At 37.3% G+C, this 15181-nt stretch overlaps 1 long non-coding RNA gene across 1 annotated transcript; it reads right to left on the reverse strand.

The window, feature by feature from the left end:
• Window positions 1-12723: 12723 nt before the first annotated feature.
• Window positions 12724-14775, reverse strand: LOC137406566 (uncharacterized). Its single transcript, XR_010979905.1, has 3 exons — window positions 14665-14775; window positions 14171-14260; window positions 12724-13364 (listed from the first exon to the last, which is right to left on the reverse strand). It is a non-coding gene; the product is annotated as an uncharacterized lncRNA (long non-coding RNA).
• Between the last annotated feature and the right edge of the window lie 406 nt (window positions 14776-15181).

The following is a 15181-nucleotide window of genomic DNA, read 5'->3' on the forward strand; positions in this document are numbered from 1 at the left end:
AGTCTTTCAGTGTTGTAGTCTTTCAGTGTTGCAGTCTTTCATTGTTGCAGTCTTTCAGTGTTACAGTCTTTCAGTGTTGCAGTCTTTCATTGTTGCAGTCTTTCAGTGTTGCAGTCTTTCAGTGTTGCCGTTTTTCAGTGTTGCAGTCTTTCATTGTTGCAGTCTTTCAGTGTTGCAGTCTTTCACTGTTGCAGTCTTTCAGTGTTGCAGTCTTTCAGTGTTGCATTCTTTTAGTGTTGCAGTCTTTCAGTGTTGCAGTCTTTCATTGTTGCAGTCTTTCAGTGTTGCAGTCTTTCAGTGTTGCAGTCTTTCAGTGTTGCAGTCTTTCAGTGTTGCAGTCTTTTAGTGTTGAAGTCTTTCAGTGTTGCAGTCTTTTAGTGTTGCAGTCTTTCATTGTTGCAGTCTTTTAGTGTTGCTGTCTTTCAGTGTTGCAGTCTTTCAGTGTTGCAGTCTTTCAGTGTCGCTGTCATTCAGTGTTGCAGTCTTTCATTGTTGCAGTCTTTCAGTGTTTCAGTCTTTCAGTGCTGTAGTCTTTCAGTGTTGCAGTCTTTCAGTGTTGCAGTCTTTCAGTGTTGCAGTCTTTCAGTGTTGCAGTCTTTCAGTGTATCAGTCTTTCAGTGTTGCAGTCTTTCAGTGTTGCAGTCTTTCAGTGTTGCAGTCTTTCAGTGTTGCAGTCTTTTAGTGTTAGTCTTTCAGTGTTACAATCTTTCAGTGTTGCAGTCTTTAAGTGTTGCAGTCTTTCAGTGTTGCAGTCTTTCTGTGTTGCGGTCTTTCAGTGTTGCAGTCTTTCAGTGTTTGAGTTTTTCAGTGTTGCAGTCTTTCATTGTTGCAGTCTTTCAGTGTTGTAATTTTTCAGTGTTGCAGTGTTTCAGTGTTATAGTCTTTCAGTGTTGGAGTCTTTCAGTGTTGCAGTCTTTCAGTGTTGCAGTTTTTCAGTGTTGCAGTTTTTCAGTGTTGTAGTCTTTTAGTGTTGGAGTCTTTTAGTGTTGCAGTCTTTCAGAATTGCAGTCTTTCAGTGTTGCAGTGTTGCAGTGTTTCAGTGTTGTAGTCTTTCAGTGTTGCAGTCTTTCAGTGTTGCAGTCTTTCAGTGTTGCAGTCTTTCAGTGTTGCAGTCTTTTAGTGTTGCAGTCTTTTAGTGTTGCAGTCTTTCAGTGTTGCAGTCTTTCAGTGTTGCAGTCTTTCAGTGTTGCAGTCTTTCATTGTTGCAGTCTTTCAGTGTTGCAGTCTTTTAGTCTTGCAGTCTTTCAGTGTTGCACTCTTTGAGTGTTGCAGTCTTTTAGTGTTGCAGTCTTTCAGTGTCGCAGTCTTTCAGTGTTGTAGTCTTTCAGTGTTGCAGTCTTTCAGTGTTGCAGTCTTTCAGTGATGCAGTCTTTTAGTGTTGCAGTTTTTCAGTGTTGCAGTTTTTCGGTGTTGCAGTCTTTTAGTGTTGCAGTCTTTCAGTGTTGCAGTCTTTCATTGTTGCAGTCTTTCAGTGTTGCAGTCTTTTAGTCTTGCAGTCTTTCAGTGTTGCAGTCTTTCAGTGTTGCAGCCCTATAGTGTTGCAGTCTTTCAGTATTGCAGTCTTTCATTGTTGCAGTATTTCAGTGTTGCAGTCTTTCAGTGTTGTAGTCTTTCAGTGTTGCAGTCTTTCAGTGTTGTAGTTTTTTAGTGTTGCAGTCTTTCAGTGTTGCAGTCTTTTAGTGTTGCAGTCTTTCATTGTTGCAGTCTTTTAGTGTTGCAGTCTTTCAGTGTTGCAGTCTTTCAGTGATGCAGTCTTTCAGTGTTGAAGTCTTTTAGTGTTGCAGTCTTTCAGTGTTGCAGTCTTTCATTGTTGCAGTTTTTCAGTGTTGCATTCTTTTAGTGCTGTAGTCTTTCAGTGTTGCAGTCTTTTAGTGTTGTAGTCTTTCAGTGTTGCAGTCTTTCAGTGTTGCAGTCTTTCAGTGTTGCAGTCTTTCAGTGTTGCAGTCTTTCAGTGTTGTAATCTTTCAGTGTTGCAGTGTTTTAGTGTTATAGTCTTTCAGTGTTGGAGTCTTTCAGTGTTGAAGTCTTTCAGTGCTGCAGTCTTTCAGTGTTGCCGTCTTTCAATGTTGCAGTCTTTCAGTGTTGCAGTCTTTCAGTGTTATAGTCTTTCAGTGTTGGAGTCTTTCAGTGTTGGAGTCTTTCAGTGTTGGAGTCTTTCAGTGTTGCAGTCTTTCAGTGTTGCAGTCTTTTAGTGTTGCAGTCTTTCAGTATTGCAGTCTTTCAGTGTTGCAGTGTTTCAGTGTTGTAGTCTTTTAGTGTTGCAGTCTTTCAGTGTTATTGTCTTTCAGTGTTGTAGTCTTTCAGTGTTGTAGTCTTTCAGTGTTGTAATCTTTCAGTGTTGCAGTCTTTCAGTGTTGCAGTCTTTCAGTGTTGTAATCTTTCAGTGTTGCAGTGTTTCAGTGTTATAGTCTTTCAGTGTTGGAGTCTTTCAGTGTTGCAGTCTTTCAGTGTTGCAGTCTTTCAGTGTTGTAGTCTTTCAGTGTTGCAGTCTTTCAGTGTTGCAGTCTTTCAGTGTTGCAGTCTTTCAGTGTTGCAGTCTTTTAGTGTTGCAGTCTTTTAGTGTTGCAGTCTTTCAGTGTTGCAGTCTTTCAGTGTTGCAGTCTTTCAGTGTTGCAGTCTTTCAGTGTTGCAGTCTTTCATTGTTGCAGTTTTTCAGTGTTGCAGTCTTTTAGTCTTGCAGTCTTTCAGTGTTGCAGTCTTTCAGTGTTGCAGTCTTTTAGTGCTGCAGTCTTTCAGTGTTGCAGTCTTTCAGTGCTGTAGTCCTTCAGTGTTGCAGTCTTTCAGTGTTGCAGTCTTTCAGTGTTGCAGGCTTTTAGTGTTGCAGTCTTTCAGTGTTGCAGTCTTTCAGTGTTGCAGTCTTTCAGTGTTGCAGTCTTTCAGTGTTGCAGTCTTTCATTGTTGCAGTCTTTCAGTGTTGCAGTCTTTTAGTGTTGCAGTCTTTCAGTGTTGCACTCTTTGAGTGTTGCAGTCTTTTAGTGTTGCAGTCTTTCAGTGTTGCAGTCTTTCAGTGTTGTAGTCTTTCAGTGTTGCAGTCTTTCAGTGTTGCAGTCTTTCAGTGATGCAGTCTTTTAGTGTTGCAGTCTTTCAGTGTTGCAGTTTTTCAGTGTTGCAGTCTTTTAGTGTTGCAGTCTTTCAGTGTTGCAGTCTTTCATTGTTGCAGTCTTTCAGTGTTGAAGTCTTTTAGGCTTGCAGTCTTTCAGTGTTGCAGTCTTTCATTGTTGCAGTTTTTCAGTTTTTCAGTGTTGCATTCTTTTAGTGCTGTAGTCTTTCAGTGTTGCAGTCTTTTAGTGTTGTAGTCTTTCAGTGTTGCAGTCTTTCAGTGTTGCAGTCTTTCAGTGTTGCAGTCTTTCAGTGTTGCAGTCTTTCAGTGTTGTAATCTTTCAGTGTTGCAGTGTTTTAGTGTTATAGTCTTTCAGTGTTGGAGTCTTTCAGTGTTGAAGTCTTTCAGTGCTGCAGTCTTTCAGTGTTGCCGTCTTTCAGTGTTGCAGTCTTTCAGTGTTGCAGTCTTTCAGTGTTATAGTCTTTCAGTGTTGGAGTCTTTCAGTGTTGGAGTCTTTCAGTGTTGGAGTCTTTCAGTGTTGCAGTCTTTCAGTGTTGCAGTCTTTTAGTGTTGCAGTCTTTCAGTATTGCAGTCTTTCAGTGTTGCAGTGTTTCAGTGTTGTAGTCTTTTAGTGTTGCAGTCTTTCAGTGTTATTGTCTTTCAGTGTTGTAGTCTTTCAGTGTTGTAGTCTTTCAGTGTTGTAATCTTTCAGTGTTGCAGTCTTTCAGTGTTGCAGTCTTTCAGTGTTGTAATCTTTCAGTGTTGCAGTGTTTCAGTGTTATAGTCTTTCAGTGTTGGAGTCTTTCAGTGTTGCAGTCTTTCAGTGTTGCAGTCTTTCAGTGTTGCAGTCTTTCAGTGTTGTAATTTTTCAGTGTTGCAGTGTTTCAGTGTTATAGTCTTTCAGTGTTGGAGTCTTTCAGTGTTGCAGTCTTTCAGTGTTGCAGTTTTTCAGTGTTGCAGTCTTTCATTGTTGCAGTCTTTCAGTGTTGTAATTTTTCAGTGTTGCAGTGTTTCAGTGTTATAGTCTTTCAGTGTTGGAGTCTTTCAGTGTTGCAGTCTTTCAGTGTTGCAGTTTTTCAGTGTTGCAGTTTTTCAGTGTTGTAGTCTTTTAGTGTTGGAGTCTTTTAGTGTTGCAGTCTTTCAGAATTGCAGTCTTTCAGTGTTGCAGTGTTGCAGTGTTTCAGTGTTGTAGTCTTTCAGTGTTGCAGTCTTTCAGTGTTGCAGTCTTTCAGTGTTGCAGTCTTTCAGTGTTGCAGTCTTTTAGTGTTGCAGTCTTTTAGTGTTGCAGTCTTTCAGTGTTGCAGTCTTTCAGTGTTGCAGTCTTTCAGTGTTGCAGTCTTTCATTGTTGCAGTCTTTCAGTGTTGCAGTCTTTTAGTCTTGCAGTCTTTCAGTGTTGCACTCTTTGAGTGTTGCAGTCTTTTAGTGTTGCAGTCTTTCAGTGTCGCAGTCTTTCAGAATTGCAGTCTTTCAGTGTTGCAGTGTTGCAGTGTTTCAGTGTTGTAGTCTTTCAGTGTTGCAGTCTTTCAGTGTTGCAGTCTTTCAGTGTTGCAGTCTTTCAGTGTTGCAGTCTTTTAGTGTTGCAGTCTTTTAGTGTTGCAGTCTTTCAGTGTTGCAGTCTTTCAGTGTTGCAGTCTTTCAGTGTTGCAGTCTTTCATTGTTGCAGTCTTTCAGTGTTGCAGTCTTTTAGTCTTGCAGTCTTTCAGTGTTGCACTCTTTGAGTGTTGCAGTCTTTTAGTGTTGCAGTCTTTCAGTGTCGCAGTCTTTCAGTGTTGTGGTCTTTCAGTGTTGCAGTCTTTCAGTGTTGCAGTCTTTCAGTGATGCAGTCTTTTAGTGTTGCAGTTTTTCAGTGTTGCAGTTTTTTGGTGTTGCAGTCTTTTAGTGTTGCAGTCTTTCAGTGTTGCAGTCTTTCATTGTTGCAGTCTTTCAGTGTTGCAGTCTTTTAGTCTTGCAGTCTTTCAGTGTTGCAGTCTTTCAGTGTTGCAGCCCTATAGTGTTGCAGTCTTTCAGTATTGCAGTCTTTCATTGTTGCAGTATTTCAGTGTTGCAGTCTTTCAGTGTTGTAGTCTTTCAGTGTTGCAGTCTTTCAGTGTTGTAGTTTTTTAGTGTTGCAGTCTTTCAGTGTTGCAGTCTTTTAGTGTTGCAGTCTTTCATTGTTGCAGTCTTTTAGTGTTGCAGTCTTTCAGTGTTGCAGTCTTTCAGTGTTGCAGTCTTTCAGTGTTGAAGTCTTTTAGTGTTGCAGTCTTTCAGTGTTGCAGTCTTTCATTGTTGCAGTTTTTCAGTGTTGCATTCTTTTAGTGCTGTAGTCTTTCAGTGTTGCAGTCTTTTAGTGTTGTAGTCTTTCAGTGTTGCAGTCTTTCAGTGTTGCAGTCTTTCAGTGTTGCAGTCTTTCAGTGTTGCAGTCTTTCAGTGTTGTAATCTTTCAGTGTTGCAGTGTTTTAGTGTTATAGTCTTTCAGTGTTGGAGTCTTTCAGTGTTGAAGTCTTTCAGTGCTGCAGTCTTTCAGTGTTGCCGTCTTTCAGTGTTGCAGTCTTTCAGTGTTGCAGTCTTTCAGTGTTATAGTCTTTCAGTGTTGGAGTCTTTCAGTGTTGGAGTCTTTCAGTGTTGGAGTCTTTCAGTGTTGCAGTCTTTCAGTGTTGCAGTCTTTTAGTGTTGCAGTCTTTCAGTATTGCAGTCTTTCAGTGTTGCAGTGTTTCAGTGTTGTAGTCTTTTAGTGTTGCAGTCTTTCAGTGTTATTGTCTTTCAGTGTTGTAGTCTTTCAGTGTTGTAGTCTTTCAGTGTTGTAATCTTTCAGTGTTGCAGTCTTTCAGTGTTGCAGTCTTTCAGTGTTGTAATCTTTCAGTGTTGCAGTGTTTCAGTGTTATAGTCTTTCAGTGTTGGAGTCTTTCAGTGTTGCAGTCTTTCAGTGTTGCAGTCTTTCAGTGTTGTAGTCTTTCAGTGTTGCAGTCTTTCAGTGTTGCAGTCTTTCAGTGTTGCAGTCTTTCAGTGTTGCAGTCTTTTAGTGTTGCAGTCTTTTAGTGTTGCAGTCTTTCAGTGTTGCAGTCTTTTAGTGTTGCAGTCTTTCAGTGTTGCAGTCTTTCAGTGTTGCAGTCTTTCATTGTTGCAGTTTTTCAGTGTTGCAGTCTTTTAGTCTTGCAGTCTTTCAGTGTTGCAGTCTTTCAGTGTTGCAGTCTTTTAGTGCTGCAGTCTTTCAGTGTTGCAGTCTTTCAGTGCTGTAGTCCTTCAGTGTTGCAGTCTTTCAGTGTTGCAGTCTTTCAGTGTTGCAGGCTTTTAGTGTTGCAGTCTTTCAGTGTTGCAGTCTTTCAGTGTTGCAGTCTTTCAGTGTTGCAGTCTTTCAGTGTTACAGTCTTTCATTGTTGCAGTCTTTCAGTGTTGCAGTCTTTTAGTCTTGCAGTCTTTCAGTGTTGCACTCTTTGAGTGTTGCAGTCTTTTAGTGTTGCAGTCTTTCAGTGTTGCAGTCTTTCAGTGTTGTAGTCTTTCAGTGTTGCAGTCTTTCAGTGTTGCAGTCTTTCAGTGATGCAGTCTTTTAGTGTTGCAGTCTTTCAGTGTTGCAGTTTTTCAGTGTTGCAGTCTTTTAGTGTTGCAGTCTTTCAGTGTTGCCGTCTTTCATTGTTGCAGTCTTTCAGTGTTGAAGTCTTTTAGGCTTGCAGTCTTTCAGTGTTGCAGTCTTTCATTGTTGCAGTTTTTCAGTGTTGCATTCTTTTAGTGCTGTAGTCTTTCAGTGTTGCAGTCTTTTAGTGTTGTAGTCTTTCAGTGTTGCAGTCTTTCAGTGTTGCAGTCTTTCAGTGTTGCAGTCTTTCAGTGTTGCAGTCTTTCAGTGTTGAAGTTTTTCAGTGTTGCAGTGTTTTAGTGTTATAGTCTTTCAGTGTTGGAGTCTTTCAGTGTTGAAGTCTTTCAGTGCTGCAGTCTTTCAGTGTTGCCGTCTTTCAGTGTTGCAGTCTTTCAGTGTTGCAGTCTTTCAGTGTTATAGTCTTTCAGTGTTGGAGTCTTTCAGTGTTGGAGTCTTTCAGTGTTGGAGTCTTTCAGTGTTGCAGTCTTTCAGTGTTGCAGTCTTTTAGTGTTGCAGTCTTTCAGTATTGCAGTCTTTCAGTGTTGCAGTGTTTCAGTGTTGTAGTCTTTTAGTGTTGCAGTCTTTCAGTGTTATTGTCTTTCAGTGTTGTAGTCTTTCAGTGTTGTAGTCTTTCAGTGTTGTAATCTTTCAGTGTTGCAGTCTTTCAGTGTTGCAGTCTTTCAGTGTTGTAATCTTTCAGTGTTGCAGTGTTTCAGTGTTATAGTCTTTCAGTGTTGGAGTCTTTCAGTGTTGCAGTCTTTCAGTGTTGCAGTCTTTCAGTGTTGTAGTCTTTCAGTGTTGCAGTCTTTCAGTGTTGCAGTCTTTCAGTGTTGCAGTCTTTCAGTGTTGCAGTCTTTCAGTGTTGCAGTCTTTTAGTGTTGCAGTCTTTCAGTGTTGCAGTCTTTCAGTGTTGCAGTCTTTCAGTGTTGCAGTCTTTCAGTGTTGCAGTCTTTCATTGTTGCAGTTTTTCAGTGTTGCAGTCTTTTAGTCTTGCAGTCTTTCAGTGTTGCAGTCTTTCAGTGTTGCAGTCTTTTAGTGCTGCAGTCTTTCAGTGTTGCAGTCTTTCAGTGCTGTAGTCCTTCAGTGTTGCAGTCTTTCAGTGTTGCAGTCTTTCAGTGTTGCAGGCTTTTAGTGTTGCAGTCTTTCAGTGTTGCAGTCTTTCAGTGTTGCAGTCTTTCAGTGTTGCAGTCTTTCAGTGTTGCAGTCTTTCATTGTTGCAGTCTTTCAGTGTTGCAGTCTTTTAGTCTTGCAGTCTTTCAGTGTTGCACTCTTTGAGTGTTGCAGTCTTTTAGTGTTGCAGTCTTTCAGTGTTGCAGTCTTTCAGTGTTGTAGTCTTTCAGTGTTGCAGTCTTTCAGTGTTGCAGTCTTTCAGTGATGCAGTTTTTTAGTGTTGCAGTCTTTCAGTGTTGCAGTTTTTCAGTGTTGCAGTCTTTTAGTGTTGCAGTCTTTCAGTGTTGCAGTCTTTCATTGTTGCAGTCTTTCAGTGTTGCAGTCTTTTAGTGTTGCAGTCTTTCAGTGTTGCAGTCTTTCAGTGTTGTAGTCTTTCACTGTTGCAGTCCTTTAGTGTTGCAGTCTTTCAGTGTTGCAGTCTTTCAGTGTTGCAGTCTTTCAGTGTTACAGTCTTTTAGTGTTGCAGTCTTTCAGTGTTGTAGTCTTTCAGTGTTGCAGTCTTTCATTGTTGCAGTCTTTCAGTGTTACAGTCTTTCAGTGTTGCAGTCTTTCATTGTTGCAGTCTTTCAGTGTTGCAGTCTTTCAGTGTTGCCGTTTTTCAGTGTTGCAGTCTTTCATTGTTGCAGTCTTTCAGTGTTGCAGTCTTTCACTGTTGCAGTCTTTCAGTGTTGCAGTCTTTCAGTGTTGCATTCTTTTAGTGTTGCAGTCTTTCAGTGTTGCAGTCTTTCATTGTTGCAGTCTTTCAGTGTTGCAGTCTTTCAGTGTTGCAGTCTTTCAGTGTTGCAGTCTTTCAGTGTTGCAGTCTTTTAGTGTTGAAGTCTTTCAGTGTTGCAGTCTTTTAGTGTTGCAGTCTTTCATTGTTGCAGTCTTTTAGTGTTGCTGTCTTTCAGTGTTGCAGTCTTTCAGTGTTGCAGTCTTTCAGTGTTGCTGTCTTTCAGTGTTGCAGTCTTTCATTGTTGCAGTCTTTCAGTGTTTCAGTCTTTCAGTGCTGTAGTCTTTCAGTGTTGCAGTCTTTCAGTGTTGCAGTTTTTCAGTGTTGCAGTCTTTCAGTGTTGCAGTCTTTCAGTGTATCAGTCTTTCAGTGTTGCAGTCTTTCAGTGTTGCAGTCTTTCAGTGTTGCAGTCTTTCAGTGTTGCAGTCTTTTAGTGTTAGTCTTTCAGTGTTACAATCTTTCAGTGTTGCAGTCTTTAAGTGTTGCAGTCTTTCAGTGTTGCAGTCTTTCTGTGTTGCAGTCTTTCAGTGTTGCAGTCTTTCAGTGTTGCAGTCTTTCAGTGTTGAAGTTTTTCAGTGTTGCAGTCTTTCAGTGTCAGTCTTTCAGTGTTGCAGTCTTTTAGTGTTGTAGTCTTTCAGTGTTGCAGTCTTTCATTGTTGCAGTCTTTCAGTGTTGCAGTCTTTCAGTGTTGCAGACTTTCAGTGTTGAAGTCTTTCAGTGTTGCAGTCTTTCAGTGTTTCAGTCTTTTAGTGTTGCAGTCTTTCATCGTTGCAGGTTTTCAGTGTTGCAGTCTTTCTGTGCTGTAGTCTTTCAGCGTTACAGTGTTTCAGTGTTGCAGTCTTTCAGTGTTGCAATCTTTCAGTGTTGCAGTCTTTAAGTGTTGTAGTCTTTCAGTGTTGCAGTCTTTCAGTGTTGCAGTCTTTTAGTGTTGCAGTATTTCAGTGTTGCAGTCTTTTAGTGTTGCAGTCTTTCAGTGTTGCAGTCTTTCAGTGTTGTAGTCTTTCAGTGTTGTAGTCTTTCAGTGTTGCAGTCTTTCATTGTTGCAGTCTTTTAGTGTTGCGGTTTTTCAGTGCTGTAGTCTTTCAATGTTGTAGTCTTTCAGTGTTGCAGTCTTTCAGTGTTGCAGTCTTTCAGTGTTGTAGTCTTTCAGTGTTGCAGTCTTTCATTGTTGCAGTCTTTCAGTGTTGCAGTCTCTCAGTGTGGTAGTCTCTCAGTGTTGCAGTCTTTCAGTATTGTAGTCTTTCAGTGTTGCAGTCTTTCAGTGTTGCAGTCTTTTAGTGTTGCAGTCTTTCAGTGTTGCTGTCTTTCAGTGTTGCCAGGTTAAAGTGTTGCAGGGTTATGGTACTTCAGGGTTACAGTGTCACAGTGTTGCGATGCTGTAGTATTTTTTACAAACCTTTGCTACTACTAACCTGGGAGATTATGCGAAATTTTTAACAAAATAAACACACATTTTATTTTGAAATAGAATTAAATAGATTTGTGGCTGTTAACTGATAATAACTCATATGCCTTCATTAGTTTTTGGTATTTTTCTGATATGAATGTTTTAGCTTTCATCATGTGATCGTCATGTAATCATACTATTTAAAGTGTTCATCAGGTGATAATGTTTTAGAGTAATTGTCAAGTGGTCTTTAAAGTAGATAATCTTCCAAAGCTGGGAATCATAGTAAACCTCTCATTTTTGGCGCTCTGCTATCTCATCTGCTTACTGCACTGCAAGTTGCTAACAGACACACTACAGAATGGTTATAGTAGGCTTACAAACCTAACCTTCCAAGATACTCATGCTTGACTTGTGTAACATACATTTATATATTCAACTGTGACTACTGCATATTGTGTTTAAAGATTATTACGCCAAACAAACAATTAATGCATTTAGTTCTAGTAATCTGTCACTAAGTACTTTCAAAATGACAAGGCTTAGATAGTAAATGGTCCATCTCTTTCATAGTTTACCATTTGTGATAGTATTATACTGCCGATATACTGACTCACTATTTTAATCAAAACTGGCTATTTGGACTAACATATTGCAACTTTATTTAAAACATTTACTTTTTTAAGGCATGTATTTAGTTACATTCAAGTTCAATTGATTTTAAATTTTGAATTCTTTTTTGACCAATTGATTATAAACAGCCATGTTACAAATAGCCCTAAACTAGCTGTTTTGCTACATTTATACAAAGTAACCATTAGCTAAAATAAAATGTGTGATATAGTAGTGCTGACCTAAGGTTGATCGATTATCAGAAAGTAAATTCTTTCTGGTGCCATGTTAGCTTGCTGTGTGTATGAGAATGCTGAGTAAACTTATCCTAATGGCGTGTTAATCAACTTCATAAATAGTAAAGCTGAATAAGTACCGTACCAGCAACAAATACAGTCAAAGGCTGACAGCGTTTTCACTGATTGTGTTTGTTTTTACTAAATGTTTTTTTCTTTTTTTCAGTCAGTAACTTTTACAATGATTGTCATATGGCTAAAGCTTTATCACTGAATTTCATTCTGCTCTGTTTTTGCTTTCTTTTGCCATCTGTTTGTGTATAGCTCTCTCAACGTCATGTTATGTCATGTTATGCCATTTTATGTCATGTTATGTCATGTTATGTCATGTTATGCCATGTTATGTCATGTTATGTCATGTTATGTCATGTTATGCTTGGCTGAATTCATGTATTTCAGCTTTGCTCTTTTATTGCTCTTTCTTTTATAGAAATACTCTCACTAAATAGTACTCTATTTAACATGTTATTCACAAAAACTAAGCAAAAAATCTAGAAACTTCCAGAGGTTTTCAAGGTGAAGCATAGAAATATGTTACAAAAATATGTCTTACTGCAAAATAAAAAAAATCTTATTGTATGTTTTAGAGAGATGCTTATACTTTATTGCATTTACTTACAGGTAGTTTTTAAACTGTTAAATATTGAATACATGTACATGGTGAGTGTCTGTAAACGGTCATAGTTTAAAGTTTGTCATTTATTTGGCATCAGGTATGACATGCCTATTTGTTGCTAGCAGCAATAAATAACACCAGCTGGCTCTATCCATAGTCTGGTGACAATGAAAAGCAAGTGATGATAAGACCTAGTAAATACACATCTGTGTAGATTCTACCGCATTGGATACACATCCAATCTGCTGTTCTATCTATAATATACATTATATGATTTATATAAAAATTTTTAATTCTTTATTTTGAATGTACAAAGTTGACTAGGGGTGCAGTAGCATGTGATGGTTTAAAGAAGAAAAGATACAATTTGTAAAGAACTGCGATATGTTAATAACTCTATGCTCGTTTCATGGTTAAACTGCGGTATACTAAACCTAGTTTAGCGTTAACAACTATGTTTAAAAGCAAACATCTATGTCTGAATGCTAACACCTATATATAAAAACTAATGATTATGTCCGAGTGTTAACAACTATGTCTGGGTGGTAACATCCATGTCTGTATGTTAAAAACTATATAAGCGTGCTAATATTTATGTCTGAATGGTAACATCTATGATTGAGAGGTAACAACTAGGCCTGAGTGCTAACATCTGCAAGTGAGTGCTAACATTGATATCTAAGTACTAACATCTATGACTGAGTACTAGCATCTATGCCTGAGTGCTAACATCTACAAGTGAGTGCTAACATTGATGTTTGAGTAGTAACATCTATGACTGAGTACTAGCATCTATGCCTGAGTGCTAACATCTACAAGTGAGTGCTAACATTGATGTTTGAGTAGTAACATCTATGACTGAGTACTAACAACTATGCCTGAGTGCTAACATCTACAAGTGAGCACCAACATTGATGTCTGAATACTAACATTTATGACTGAGTACTAACAACTATGCCTGAGTGCTAACATCTGCAAGTGAGTGCTAACATTGATGTCTGAGTACTAACAACTATGCCTGAGTGCTAACATCTACAAGTAAATGCTAACATTGATGTCTAAGTACAAACATCTATGAATGAGTACTAACAACTATGACTAAGTACTAACAACTATGTCTGAGTGCTAACATCTACAAGTGAGTGCTAACATTGATTTCTGGTGCTAGCATTCATGTGTAACACCTTTAGAACTTTGGACAATTTTTTTATTCTCCTTGTTCACTACAGTTCAACTATTTTCTCTGTACCAACAGGCATTACAAAAAGCTTAGTATATTTGGTTTAGGATTTTCTATCTATTATTGCAACAAAATAGTTTTTATAAACTTATAACCTCAGGAAAATATTAAAACATCCAATATATTTATCCTTGATAACGCACAATCATATAGAATTACCGCTATTCTGAGTAAATTAAACGTGATCTTTACCGTGAAGCTTCAGTCAAGAGTCGTTATAATGTTTAAAACAAAACCATTTTATATCAAAACAAATTTATTTTTTAATTGTGCGTCATCAAAAATGTTTGTTGGAAAGACAGTCAGCCTGACAGTGTTAAATGCGGTGTAAACTGATCTTCAGATATCTCATGAAGTTTGATTCTTTTGTCCTTGCTTACAGAAATCAAATGAGAGGCAATGTCTACCAGCAATATGATAGTAACCAAAAATTAATTAATAGTATACAAAGCTTTTTCAGAACTATTTGTCCAAACTCTAGATTGATTGTAAGTAGTGGAGAAAACAAATGTTAACAACTTTTGCCTGTTAGAAAATTATAGGACTAAAAAAGTACAGTAGAAACGATGATCGTTTGCCGAGGGCAAGTAACTCTCATTTCTTGTAAGCTGAGCTCATATTATTATTCCCATGGTTCATGACAGTAGCATTTGCGGATGAGGTAGACCTTTTGTGAAACTTCATCTTTCACTTTTTTCCATCTGCATTTCGTTTCGTAGTGGACTTCTTTGTATGTAGAGTTGCTAAAATAGTCCATATTTCCAACAGTAAGCTGAATTGCTGCTTTGGAGCTGTATGAAAATCATCATATATTATTTTGTACTGTATTATGCAACAATATATTACACTATAATAATAAAATATACTTAATTACTTTATGTATTATATATTATATTGCACACTATTATATGCTAAACTATATCATATTGTATTTAAATGCAATATAATATATAATATAATGCAATGTGTTAAACTAGTTTATATTATATTAAATAAAACTATATTAGATTATAGTATATAATATCATTTTATTTCATGTTAACTTACATAATAGCATACTCTGATATAATAATTTAAATTTTAATATATACAGTTAAGTTACATGTATATCATAATATACTGTACAACATCTACAAGTGAGCACTAACATTGATGTCTGAGTACTAACAACTATGCCTGAGTGCTAACATCTATGCCTGAGTGCTAACATCTACAAGTACATACATCCGATACATATGTAACAATGCAAAAACTTATATTTTATGATACGATATACTATAATATTTTATCATATATAAGTATATATGTATTTGTATTATATTGTATGACATTTTGTTATATGGTATTAAATTATATCATCGTATATCATACTGTATTATGTAATATTAAAGTACAATGTAACAAACCATTATTTTAAATCATATTAAGTTATACTAAAAAGCATTGTATGATATAATATTTTACAATACAATATTATATTATATATGCTGCATTATATTACATTATAATCAAGCCAACTAAAAAAAACCATAATATGGCAGGTACTTACTATTTTCTACATGAACAGCATCGAGTGAGGGTGAATGTATCATATGCATCGGAGCTTAAACATCCACTTATCGTTATTTCACCCTTCATGCTAAAAAAGGTAATATGTATGAAACCTGCTTGTTGACTTAAACTGTACCATAAAGATAGCATGTCTGAGATTCAGTTGTTGATTTAACCATTTTACAATCTACACTTATCGTGGCATGAGAAACCTTTTTAAATATTGACAAGTCTTGACAAAATCTCTGAGTAAAGTATTCTTCTGATGAACTTGTTATAAACATCTGACATATAAACGTACATTATTATAAACGTGAATGATATAAAAAGTTATCTATAATATATCATCAACATAAACAGTTTTAGACAACAAAATTAAAAAGATACAATAATATATATTAAATGTTTCCCAGTTTATTTACTAGCCCATACCAGTTTTACAAGAGATATTTAGTGTTCAATAAAATGTTCACTTTTTAAAAATAATGTTACCTGTTGTACTTGCAGTGTGGATTAGTTCCATGATCTTCAACTTCCAGTGGCAAATAGCCTCTCGGCTGCTTGTAGTCTGGCTCATCACGATTGTCTGGAGGAGGATCACCCATTGTTGTAAGCGTTTCTAGTAGAGAGCTGGTGTCTAGCCTTTGTAGATCGGTAGCCAGGAGGCTGAGAGTGTGAGCTTTTATACTCCACTCTTTTAAGGTTGATGGAAAATCCCATTTCCTTGCAAAGTTTTCCCAAACAGTTCTGTGAATGTCTTCTTACTAAAAAAAATTGGGAATTCCAAGCTTGTGTTTCCAAAGATTTTGGAAATCAAAAATTCTTATTGCATAATATTAATACATCATTTAATTCATAGATCATTTATAGACTTCATTGTACTGAATGTCATTTTGTTTATTCATAGTTATTTATACTTGTATACGTCTATGGCTGGTGAAACAAAGGAAAGCATGATAACCAAACTGAACTGGATATGCACAACACTATATGTCATGCTCTGGATCAC

This window comes from Watersipora subatra, chromosome 10, assembly GCF_963576615.1.
Source record: "Watersipora subatra chromosome 10, tzWatSuba1.1, whole genome shotgun sequence".
NCBI lineage: Eukaryota > Metazoa > Bryozoa > Gymnolaemata > Cheilostomatida > Watersiporidae > Watersipora > Watersipora subatra.